Below are 13,721 nucleotides of genomic sequence, written 5' to 3'. Positions count from 1 at the left end.
CAGTCTCGACAAGGTGTCACATGAAAGGATGCACTTGAGTCCAAGAGCCAACACTGTACATACATAGAGTGTATCTCTGTCATCTGCGAAGCACTAGAAGAAGCTATTAGGATATAATCATCATCATCAATATCCTCAGGCTGCATAACATTGATCTCTTCAATTTTAACACTGGACTTTGCAGGCACTATGCTACAATCAGAAGACTTATCCTACCCTTTGTCTTTTCCCTTATCTTTGCGCCTTTCATTGTGTAGTTCATGGCATTGTGGCCTAATATGGCCCTTTTTCCCACAATGGTGACAAGTAACATCTGCATTCCTGCCATGGGATTTGCTACGTGACTTCCCACGAGACTTGGACCGAGATTTCTGAGAATCCCATCCACGGCCACTACCACTGCCATGCTTTCCATATCCATCATTCCTACCTCTAACTGTCATATCATGAGACACACGAGAGGCATCCAAATTCATACGGTTAACCTCTTCCTGCAGAAGATCACTCTCAACATCAAATAATTTCAAGGTAGCAGTAGAGGCACATAATGCAGTGCGGAATACATCCCATGACATTAAGAGTACCAAGCAAGAAAAGAGGAGTAACATCCTCTACAAAAGTGATGTCCTGCGAATTCAAGTTCTTGAGTATAGCATGGAACTGGCTCAAGTGAGCAGACATAGTCACATTCTCCTTCATGCGCAGATCCATAAGCTGCTTCAGCCAATACATCTGACTCGATGGACTTTTCTTGTCATAGAGATTCTTGATCTTATCCCACAACTGCTATGCACTCTGTTATTCCTCAAAGACATTATAATGAACCTATTCTGTGAGAGACAATACAATAGTGGACTTGCATAACTCATCAAGCTCAAGCCATTCCTCATCTAGCATAGTTGCAGGCGGATGCCTGCTCAACCTCAATGGTTTGATCTGTGATTTCTGCACCAACACCTGCCAAATCTGGCTCTTTCAATAAGAGTAATTCGTACCATCAAGCTTAATGATGTTGCAAATAGCATGATCAGTGGATGAACTCGCCATAATGCAGGCTGGAAGACTGTAGACAATTCAAAACTGCTTGCTGTTTACTGCAAAAAATGACCAAAAAATCACCAAAATCGAGGAAAAATGGTGAGGAAAGTTGAACCAAAGCTGTTGCCCACCAAGTACTAGTGAAAGTACATCATTTCAAAGTGTTTCAACATGAAAAATCCATGTCAGTCCATACATATATGCTTGCTATAAGAAATTTCAGATTTTAGTAAAAGAGAGCTAACAATGCCAAAATAGGATCCCAAGGCAAGCAGATACTGCCAAGACCAAAGCCGGCATCATGCATACATAGCATAAGCATATGACAGTCAATAAGCATGAATTCAACACCCAAGTATGTCATACAAACATCTGCCGGTGAGTAGGCACACCCCCCAGTCAATGGGGCAAAGTGTTCTTGCCACTACCAAAACTTGACACAAGTAGGTGTCAGTTCACAAAGATACAGATCCAAAACTGAGACTTAGCTCATAAGCATACAGTAAACCAAGACATATGATGTATCATCCCAAAGGGTAAGAAGTCCCAAAGTCTCAAGTGTCTGTAACTGCTCAATAGCATAATTATGTAACGGCTCAATGAATAAAAGTACCGCCTACTCAATGTCTGATAAGCATTCAAGAATGCTCCCACTAGCACAAAAGTCGTATGTACAAGCTCAAGAGCTCAAGCCAAGGCAAGATACAGTGCCAATGGAGTAAGTCCAAGACAATACATCAATAGTACATCCCGAACATGTAGGCGGTAGAGCATCCGTATGTAGCATCCATAAGCATGTAAGACATCAAATACATCCCAATCCAAACTCTAACAAGCCAAGTAACATCCAAGACAACTCCAGATAATCCAAAATGCATCCAAGGTGGAGCTTCAATGAGCACTCAAGCTCAACGTATGCATAGGGCAATCAACTGTGGCATGAGCATCAAGCCGTAGGCAACGGATATGCATAAACCCAAGGAGCATCACTGTCAAAGCATAAACCACGGTCAAGCATGAACCATGTCAATGAGTGCATAATGTCAAAGCTCTTCCAAAAGCATCCGGAATGAAATCCAAGCTCGAAGTCGTACCCCAAAGATCAATACTTTATGGCATATATCCAAGACATAGGCTGGAACCAATAGGCATAAAATAATCTCTGAGAAAAGCATTCAGTCTTCTATTCCAGCATGTAAAACCCTGTGCAAACTGAGCAAACAATGGCTCAATCCAACACCAAAAGCATATCCAAACAATGGCACATCATCCCCAAAGTGTCCAGCATCAACCAAGCATGAAAAAGCATCAAATAACCATGAACCACTGAGCATTAAACCTTCAAGACAAGGGCTGCCCTGTTTTAACCTGTGGAATGCCTATCATAACCAGCTCCTAATTGAGTATGGGCTGCTCAAATCAAGTGCCAACTATCAAGGCTCAATGCCAAGCATTAAAGTTCAATGCTAATGTGGTAGATTAAGTGTTAATGAGATTGCCAATGTTAATGGAGCAAAGGGGCTACTAAAGTCTGTCCATCTGCTGAACTGGCACAACCTGTGTGACCAAATTTGAAGCTCCTGATTGCCACCTGTGCTGGTATAATGGGTGGGGAGGGTAGAGAGGCTCTAAGAGAGCCCCATAGAACTCTCATACAAGCTCATAGAGAAGTAGAGCAGCCCACACATGAAAAATGGAAGCTTAAAGTGTAATGGTTGCCCCTATTTCTCACAGATCTGAGCTGCTGAAGTAAACCCTTGAAGAAAATGATCAAATACCTCTAATGTAATGCCCTGAGGGTGCCCAACAATGCTGGGAAGGTGCTCGGGAAGCCGGGGAGTGACCGGAGCTCGAAGGAGTCAGATATGGCTGTCGGGAAGGAGACCCAATGTGAGTGGGGAGTCTATGGGAAGCTGAGAGTGCCACAAACCAAGCTCAAGAGTCGGGAAGCCGAGCTCTGATACCAATTGAAAGGGAGAGACGGATCGAAGCTTGGACTCGAGAGCTATGGCGGGAGAGCAAGAGCAAGAAAAAGAGAGACAAGAAATGGGAACTCCAACAGTCACAATGTGTGACCGGGCCTTCCTTTATTCAAACTGTCACTAAAAGAATAAAGAATAAAGTGACGGTGACGGGTGCCCGCCACCTACAGTGTGCAGTGGCGGTGACTGTCAGTGTAGTAATACACGGGCGGCTAGGCAGAGGCGCCTTTACCCCCAATACCCCATAGGAACTCACCCCCTCTTTTTGGTTTTTTTTTTTAATTTTTCCCTCCCTCTCTCTCCCCCTGCCATGAGAATGGCGGGGAGAGAGAGAGAGAGAGGGAGTGAGCTAGAGGTGGGGGAGACATGCAAGCCCCTAGTTGGCGACGATCAGCAACTTCCTTCCCCCCTCCCACACATTATAAAAGGCTTCTCCCCCCCCCCCCCTCGCCCGGTTGCTGCGAAGTTTCCCCCCCCCCCCCCCAATTCATTGTCTGCACGCCATTGTCCCCCCTGAGCAGTGTGAAGAGGAGAGGGAGGGAGAGAGAGGAGGAGAGAGAGGAGGAGAAGAGGGAGGAGAGGAGGAGAAGAGGGAGAAGAGGAGGAGAAGAGAAGAAGGAAGAAGAGGAGAGAGAGAGAAGAGGGAGAGAAGAGGAGAAGGAGAAGAAAAGAAGGAGAAGAAAAGAAGGAGAAGAGAAGAACGAAGAAGAGGGAAGAGAGAGAAGAGGGAGAGAAGAAGAGAATGAGAAGAAAAGAGAAGAAAGAAGAAGAGGGAAGAGAGAGAAGAGGGAGAGAAGAAGAGGAGGAGAAGAGAATAAGGAAGAAGAGGGGAGAGAGAGAAGAGGGAGAGAAGAAGGAAGAAGAGGGAGAGAAGAAGAGAAGGAGAAGAAAAGAGAAGAAAGAAGAAGAGGGAAGAGAGAGAAGATAAGGAGAAGAAAAGAAGGAGAAGAGAAGAAGGAAGAAGACGAAAGAGAGAGAAGAGGGAGAGAAGAAGAGAAGGAGAAGAAAAGAGAAGAAAGAAGGGGGAAGAGTCTGAGAGAAGAGGGAGAGAAGAAGAGAAGGAGAAGAAAAGAGAAGGAAGAAGAGGGAAGAGAGAGAAGAGGGAGAGAAGAAGAGAAGGAGAATAAAAGAGAAGAAGGAAGAAGAGGGGAGAGGGAGAAGAGGGAGAGAAGAAGAGAAGGAGAAAAGGAGAAGAAAAGAAGGAAGAAGAGGGAAGAGAGAGAAGAGGGATAGAAGAAGAGAAGGAGAAGAAAAGAGAAGAAGGAAGAAGAGGGAAGAGAGAGAAGAGGGAGAGAAGAAGAGAAGGAGAAGAAAAGAGAAGAAGGAGAAGAAGGAGAAGAAGGAAGAGGGAGAGAGAGGAGAAGAAGAAGAGGAATGGAGAAAAAGAAGAGAGAGAAGTAGTGGAAGAAGAAGGAGAAGAAGAGATAGCAAGAGGAGAAGAAGAGAAGGAGAGAGAGAGAGAGTAGGAGAATAAGAGAAAAGAATAAGAAGAGAGAAAGAAATAGTAGAAAAGAAGGGGAAGAGAGAGGGAGAGGGAAAAAAGGAGAGGGAGTGGGAGTTGGTGGGTAGCTGCAAGGAATCACACCCAAACCACCCTCTCAGCGAAGGGCCCATCCAACGGTCTTTTCTTTCAAACCTGTCAACCCAAAACCCGTCAAGGTCTAGACTACCCAATCTCCGCGAGGCGAATGGCTCCCAAGAAGATAGTCGCGGGAAGCGTAGGCACCCAAGCCACAGTTAATGCTAGAGGGGTGAGCGGAATGACCAACGCAGCACACATGAATCAACCCCAGGTTCCAAGCGTTAAAAAAATTAATTTAGGATTTATTTCTCATGGAAGGGATAATGTTGTGCATAAGGTTTTGTTTATTCTAAAAACTAAGTTGCACGCGCGAAATGGTAGAGGTTGATTTTCCATAAGATTTTACTCACATAAAATGATAAGGTTATCGCCTTATTTCACATAAAATAATAGCTTTTTAACTAGTTCAGTGCATGAATAGTCATTTAGAATTCACGTTTCGAAATCAAGGTTAAAAGAAACACATGAAATGTTAATTTTTGTTCATGAGATACACTTGCATCGTTAGACAAAACCCTAGACTTTCATTGACGCAAGTCACATGTGATCCGGTGCGTTAGGAATAAGTATAATTGCCTGCGAATTGTTTTATCGATCTTGCTATGGACTATCGCAAATGGATACGCTCCTAGCTTAATTGAAGTTGGTGACCTAACCCTGAATGGATTGTTGACCCAGATTAGGCTTGGCAGGTTGAAAAGGTTGTAAATCCCTTAAGCAAGTGTTTTTTATACATCCAGTTAAAATTCTGATTGTGCATGCAATGGGATTGCGATGCCTTGAAGCAAGAGGTTGTGCATTCAACTATTTGGTAATGTGCTTTTGGATGTTAACCCAAGTGGGGAGTGTTTGATGGTTTCATGGTCGGGTCCGAGATGACTGATTACCATGGAACAAAAGGGATGTTTTCCCTAGAAATTGTTATTATGCTGGTTACTTCAACTATGGTTGATTTCCTAAAGGGATAATTAAGGAAGGATGGCGCTAGCTACCCCCCGGGAGCTGCCAAACCCTAACCAAGGGGGTTATGAATCCGTGCCGAGAGGAATGTGGACCGAACCCGCCACGAGAGGTCTCTCCGTGGAAATCACTTGGCATAGGAGGACGCTTGGGTGCCAGTGGGGGCTCTGGCCGTAAATCCCAATGCCTCCGAGCCCTACACAAGTGTTCTACGTGACTCAGGATGGGATCTTGAGGCCTTGATACTAGTTACAAGGAGGAATCTTGGAAGGATAAACATTCAGGTTTTATTGCCGGAAGATGGAAGGATTTTTTTGCGGAGGCAAAAAGGAGCACTTAATTCTCCTGTATGGGCAGGAGATACACATTAATCCAAAGATAAGTTAAGGAAGTGTTTGATCTTGTTTTATCTTGTCTTCGTGTCTGTGGCCTAAATTACGTAAAGGAACCTGTGACTAATAGGTTAATTAAGGAAGCTACTTTTATGTGGCAAGCATAACGTGGTAGGTAATTAGGTAACTAAAAAAACCCTCGAGGGAAGCGTGGTGGATGTGACCAATGGGTCTATCCTACGGAAGGGTGGTCTCGGTTAGCCGAGAGCTTTCCTCAAAGGAGATGTTAATAGGAAATGTTAGGAAAGAGTCAGTCTATGACCTTAGACAATGTTGACTAGGAACCCATCCTAGTGGGAATGGCCGGATAAGTTCCGTTGCGGGGCAGACTCGAGAGATCCCTAGTTGGCAAACCCCGTGTCATTCCTTGGGAGTATTGGGTTGCGTCTTCTAGATATATCTCTTGACGGACTGCTAAGACGTGTCCCGTGATTTGAGGAGTGGGCACGTTATGATCACATCGCCCATGCGATTATCAAAACATGGGATCATTCCCTGCTTCACCTTCACATGTTTTGCAAAAGGATGAAGATTTTGCTAATGATTCCTCAAAGAAGAGGAAGCTTTGTTTTTATTAGGCATCTTGGAGACGTCGTCTTTTTTTTGTTGGCAATAACCATTTGCCTGTGGTGCTTGGAAGCAGTCAGGTGTCTTATACTTGGCCTTCGTGGCTTGCTAATGGAAGGTAGTGTCAAGATTGTGGGAGAAAGGAAGGAGTCTCACTTGTAGCTTTCTTGCTTGCACAATGGGGGAATACACACAAGGGTGGAGGCTGAAAACAATTTTCCTCTTCTTAGTTGTGTAAGCCAAAAAGAAGTCTCATACAAAGAAATGGAAGAACCCTATATATGGGTCTCAAACCAAAGACAACTAACTAAGGTGGCATACTAACTGAGCCACGAACTAGAGTAGATAAGGATAGTTGTCATCTAGCATTATTCGTGGGCGGTGTACCAACCGCATCTGCAACTAACAAGTCGGTGACATAAATGCATAACGGTCACACTGGCATATCACAAGTGGAGCTCGATATCTCAACACTCCCCCTCGAGCTCAATCCCAATTCCTGCACACCAAGCAGGTCTCTGAACTTGCGCAGCTTCTCTACGCCCAATGCCTTCGTGAATATGTCAGCTACCTGATCCTCTGTGCTGACATAAACTAGATCAATAAGACCTAGTAAAACCCTCTCCCGCACATAGTGATAATGCACCTCAATGTGCTTTGTTCTAGCATGATAGACTGGGTTATTTGCCAAGTGTATACTACTCATGTTGTCACAATAAATGACAACTGGCCCATCTGTAGGTTGATGCATATCATAAAGTAGCTTATGCAACCAAGCTACCTCACATGCAGCCATTGTTGCGCCCCTGTACTCAACTTCTGTGTTGGATAAGGCAGCTGTAGGCTGTTTCTTGCTGCTCCAAGTGACTGCAGCACTCCCAAAAGAGAACACATATCTACTGGTAGATCGTCTATCAGAAATGCTACCAGCCCAATCAGCATCAGTGTATCTGAACCCCAGTCTCATAAAATAGTCCATACTGCAATGTGGACTTCACATACCTGAGTATACGTCTAACCGCATCCAAATGCGGTTTCCTTGGAGCTTGCATAAACTGACTTACCAATCCAACAGCATAGCTCAAATCTGACCTGGTAATAGTCATATAAATCAAGCTTCCTACTATGCGTCTGTACATAGTAGGGTCTTCCAGAAGCTCGCCTACATCTGTGCTCAGCTTCACATTCTGCTCCAAAGGAACTGAAATAGGCTTACAGCCTGTCATCCCATATTTGGACAGCATGTCCAATCCATACTGCCTCTGCAAGAGCTGTATCCCACTTGGTGATCTAATCACCTCAATGCCCAAGAAATAATGCAGCTCTCCCAAATCCTTCATCTCAAACTTCTACTTCAATAGCATTTTCACATGAAGGATATCTTCATCACTGTCACCTGTCATAATCAAATCATCAACATAAATGACAAGTAGCATAATACCTTTCTCTGTTGTTCTCACATAAAGTGAGAAATCTGCCTTGGAAATCTGAAAGCCAATAGTGACAAGATACTGTCCTATCTTGTCAGACCATGCTCTAGGTGCTTGCTTCAAGCCATACAAGGCTTTCTTCAACCTGCAAACAAACTCAGGATGAACATCATGCACATAACCTGGTGGCTACTCCATATAGACCTCTTCTTGCAAATCACCATGCAAGAAGGCATTCTTTACATCCATCTGATGTAAAGACCATCCCTTTGATGCAGCCATAGCAATGACTACTCTTACGGTTGCCATCCTTGCAACCGGATTGAATGTTTCTTCATAGTCAATGCCATATGTTTGTGCATACCCCTTGACTACTAATCTTGCTTTGCATCTGTTCACAGAACCATCTGCATTGTGCTTCACCTTATAAACCCACTTACAGCCAATTGCATTCTTACCTTTAGGCAAAGGTACTAACTCCCATGTAGCATTTGCTTCCAAGGCATCCATTTCTTCATCCATGGCTTTCTCCCATTTTTCTTTTCCCATGGCTTGCTCAAAAGAAGTGGGTTCTTGTTCTTGTATCACTTTGACCATATATGCATAGGGAATGGCTGTAAATCCATCATATTTCAGCCTATCCACAGGATACCTAGCTTTGGTAGACCTGCGTACAGTAGGTTCACTCCCAGGTGCTCTCAAAACATCCCTGGTCTTCCTTACTCCAGGCGTAACAATAGATGGAATACCCAACTCATCATCAATGCTCTGTTCTGAGCCACTGGATTCACCATCCACATAAGAATGACTTGCATTCACATCAAACATGGGCTGATCTACCTTCTCTTTTCCTTTTCGTGAAACCTGTATACCACTATCTCATTGTTTTGAGGAGATTCTCCTGATCTCAATCTGCCTGTCCATGGCGAAGAATATGAACCACTGCTAGAGGACACTCCAGGTCCACTAATATTTTGTGACTGCTGCTGTGAATTCTGTGCAGCATTACCATTTTGTGCATCTACATCATCAATCACATTTACTGGTTTATACCAGCTACTCATCTCATCAAAAACAACATCTCTGCTCACTGTAAACTTACGAGTAGAAGGGTTATAGCATCTATACCCTTTCTGCTCTGCAGAGAGTAACCAATAAAGATGCACTTCTCAGCTTTTGGATCCAACTTGGATCTCAACTCATCTGGCACATGAACATAGGCAATGCAACCAAAAATTTTTAAATGAGAAATATCTAGTTTTCTACCAGTATAACTCTCCTCTAGAGTCATCCCATGTATTGCTGCATTGGGAGTCCTGTTCATTATGTAGACTGCTGTAGCAACTGCCTCAGCCCAATAAAAATCTGGCAGGTCTTTTTCATTGAGCATGGCACGAGATACCTCTCTAATATGCCTGTTTTTCCTTTCTGCAATTCCATTTTGTTGTGGGGTATGACTACATGAATATTGCTGCTTTATGCCATGCTCCTGCAAGAACCTTGCAAACTCATTTGAGAGGTACTCTCCCCCTTCATCTGACCTTAGGCATTTTATTTGCAGGCCTGTTTCTTTTTCAACCATAGCTTTAAGAGTTTTGAAATGCCCAAAAACTTCACTTTTCTTTTTCATAAAATACACCCAAAATTTTCTGCTATAGTCATCAATAAAAGTGACAAAATAATGACAGCCTCCAAGAGATGCAGCTTTAGTAGTCCGCACATCAGAGTGGATTAATTCCAATGGCTTCTCACTCTCTTGAACATGTCTAGGAAATGGTTTCCTTGCCTGTTTTCCAAATTGGCAGGCTTCACATACCTTATGTATTTCTGCAACCTTGAATTTAGGCAATCCTGCAACAATATTTTGGGCTTGTATTGATTTAAGTCGATGTACATTAACATGACCAATGCGTTTATGCCAGATATTAATATTTGCAACTACACCAGACCCATGTGCAAACATTGCTGCACTCAATTCAGACATGTTTGCATCCAACGTAAACATTCTGCCCTTCTTCTTTCCTTTTGCTATCAAGCGACCTTTATTTTTCATATTCTCAACAAAGCATCCATGAGGATTAAATCTGACCTGCAAGCCCTGCTCAACCATTTGACCAACAGAAACCAGATTCTTGGTGATATTCGGGACATGAAATACATCGAACAGGTATTTCTTTTTCCCATCCTGCATAGACAAAGGAATTTTTCCAATCTGCACAATAGGATGTGCAGTATCATCACCAGTCTCCACAAATCCTGGTTTTTCCATTTTCATTGCATCCTCCATCGATGCACCTGAGTCAACATACCATACATCGTTGCTTTCTTCTACACTTGTCACAGAATTATTCATGTGCTGCACCATAAACAAATGCTCATTTATGTCATCACCCTGTCTACTAGAAGATGCATAATTCCCTTGTTACAGTTTTCCATTCATGATGTCATTCTGCTTTTTATAGCAGTCTTTAGCCATATGACCCATTTTACCACAGTAGTAGCATTCAACATTACTGTTTGCATTTTGGCCTCTTTGCCATCCACCATGACCTCTTTGGCTCCCCCTGCCTCTAAGTTACCACGTCCTCCTCCATAGGACTAGTTTTCTTGAGTTTGCTGCATATTCTGATTTCTACCACGGCCTCCAAATCGGCCTCCTCTACCTCTGCCTCTACCTCTTCCAGCATTTGAGTAGAATACAGTTTCTTTTGAAGTTTCTCCTGAAGAAGATGCACCACCATTTCTTTGCTCCTCAGAAATTAGAAGAGCAATCAACTCCTCAAAATCAGGAAATCTTTCACGAACTGAAATGGATGTCTGAAACTGTACATAATCCTTTCCTAGACAATTCAAGGTCACAGAAACTAAATCATCATCTTCCACTGGCGACCCAATGGAAGCAAGTGCATCTGCAATCTTCTTCACCTTCATGTGGTAGTCATTGATGCTCATACTTTCTCTTTGCACATTATGCAACTCTTGCTTGAGCTGCATTTTCCTTGCTTGCGTATTTGTGCTATACATTTTTGACAAAGTATCCCATGCCTCCTTTGGCGTACTTGCATCCTGAATATGCACAATCATAGAGTCTGAAATACTGATAGACAGCCAGTACATAACTTTCCTGGCTCTCTCATGCCATGCTTTGAATGCCTTTATTTGCTATTGATTGGGAACATCAGGAAGAACTGGTTCTTGTTCATTTCCTGCAACAAATTCCCAATATCCTTTTTCCATAAGAAAATTCGTCATTCTAAACTTCCATGCTTGGAAGTTGTTCTTGTCAAGCTTTTCAATTACAATCTGTGAAAGAGAATCAGACGCCATTACAAAATACTGCAAAAAATTCTGTCACTGCAGAGAACACAGCTTCAACCTCACAAGGGCAAATCTGCAAAACTGACGAAAGTGGTATTTAACCACACAGTCACTTCCTAGTGATGATTTTGCATCACCAGGCAACAAGGATGATTCTATAACTCCCAATGTCTCTACGCACAGGCATACAATGCAATTTCTATAGTAACTTTTCACCGACCTGTAGAACAGTGGCTGCACAGCATAAAACCGGGCCTTGTCCTGAGTGCGTGCAGAAAACTTCCGCCTCCAAAACAGGCCCCGAAATGGCCTCAAATAAAAAAAACAGGGTCGCCAAGGGCTAAAGCCCTTGCCCGCAGCATATACTGCCCTCTTGCTTCACCGCGAAGGGCGTCTCAACCTGAGACAATGCACTCTTGCAATTTCCAGCTGTGCTACCTGCAGAGATCTGCTCCCAAAACAGAAAATGAAAGCAACACTGCTCCTCTTACCAGAACACCGCGAGCTTGGCTTGCTTTCTTGAGCTCCTTACCACGAACAAGGCTCTGATACCATGTCAAGATTGTGGGAGAGAAGCAAGGAGTCTCACTTGTAGCTTTCTTGCTTGCACAATGGGGGAATACACACAAGGGTGGAGGCTGAAAACAGTTTTCCTCTTCTTAGTTGTGTAAGCCAAAAAGAAGTCTCATACAAAGAAATAGAAGAACCCTATATATGGGTCTCAAACCAAAGACAACTAACTAAGGTGGCATACTAACTAAGCCACGAACTAGAGTAGATAAAGATAGCTGTCATCTAGCTATTATTCATGGGCGGTGTACCAACCGCATCTGCAACTAACAAGCTAGTGACATAAATGCATAACGGTCACCCTGGCATATCACAAGTGGAGCTCGATATCTCAATAGGTAGGATGTCTTATACCTTCCCATCATATCATGATCAGTGGAAAGAGGCCAAAGTTATTGGAGCCTAGCTCTACTTTACCTGTGAATGACTTGCTTGGAGATAAGAATGATTCCTTAAAAAAGGAGGGAGCTTTGTTTTGAGTAGGTCTCTTAGAGGAATTCTTTTTGTGGTGCTTGATCTTTGTTTCAATTATGACCCATTTCAAAATAACATTGTTGTTTCTAAATATCGCGCAAAGCAAGCATGTGATTCCTTACATTCATATAAAGAGGAAAGTTTGAAAGTATGGTGCATAGAAGAGATTGTTTCTATGTTTTGCATTATGTATTACAAATTTTGTAAACTACTTTTAGTTTTAAGTTTGATATGTGTGTGTGTGTGTGTGTGTGTGTGTGTGTGAGCAAGCACAGGTCTTCTTACAGTCATGTATAGGTGAGATTATATGTATATCTAGCATTATCTATTTTATAATGAGAGAGAGAGAGAGAGAGAGAGAGAGAGAGAGAGAGAGAGAGAGAGAGGAGATGAGAGAAAATAAAATAAAACAAAAGGTTGAGATGGAGAGAGGGAGAAATAGGATTTATAGAGAGAATCGAGGGGAAAGAGAGAAAGACGGAGAGAGAGAGAAATAAAAAGTCTCTTAGAGAAATTCTTTTTGTGGTGCTTGGTCTTTGTTTCAATTATGACCCATTTCAATATAACATTGTTGTTTCTAAATATCACACGAAGCAAGCATGTGACTCCTTACATACGTGTAAAGAGGAAAGTTTGAAAGTATGGTGCATAGAGGAGATTGTCTCTATGCCTGGCATTTTATATTGCAAATTTTATAAACTACTTATGGTTTTAAGTTTGATGAGAGAGAGAAAAGAGAGAGAGAGAGAGGGAGAGGGAGAGGGAGAGAGAGAAAGTGGGAGAGTAAGAATAGGTCTTCTTATGGTAGTATATAGGTGAGATTATATGTATATCTAGCATTCTCTATTTTATAATGAGAGAGAGAGAGGGGGGATGAGAGAAAATAAATTAAAACAAAAGGCAGAGATGGAGAGAGGGAGAAAGAGGATTTATAGAGAGAACTAGGGGGAAAGAGAGAGTGCGAGAAATAAAACATCTTGGAAATGGAGAGGGGAAAGAGGAGAGAGAAAGGGGAGGGCTTCACGTGCGAAGTTGCCATGAAGCGTCCTAGCATTCTAGTTTTATAATAAATAGTGTCTTAGGAACTAAACACAATGCTGAGGTTCAAAGGTATGCATTGAAGGGGGAACCATATTTCCTTGAAGGAGTCCAATTACAAACTTAGGACAAAGGGCTACCAAGAAATCTTATGTACTCTAGTCAACAATAAAGAAGACTCGTCTATTAATTATGGGTGCAAAACCTTTGAATACAATGCATTGTTTACATTTTCATGTGTGTATATATTATTGTGTAGAAGAGTAGATTGCAATATTCACATACTTACATATCTTATGTAAACACATAAATCTGATTACATTATTCACATTTGTATGTGTCTCAATTTGTCTGTGTATGTCTCTATATC

The sequence above is a fragment of the Lygodium microphyllum genome, chromosome 27 (genome assembly GCF_053477565.2).
Source record: "Lygodium microphyllum isolate KBCC chromosome 27, Lygodium_microphyllum_v1.1.10, whole genome shotgun sequence".
Taxonomy (NCBI): Eukaryota; Viridiplantae; Streptophyta; class Polypodiopsida; order Schizaeales; family Lygodiaceae; genus Lygodium; species Lygodium microphyllum.
The sequence above is the reverse complement of the archived record's forward strand: the minus strand, read 5'-3'. Positions refer to the sequence as shown.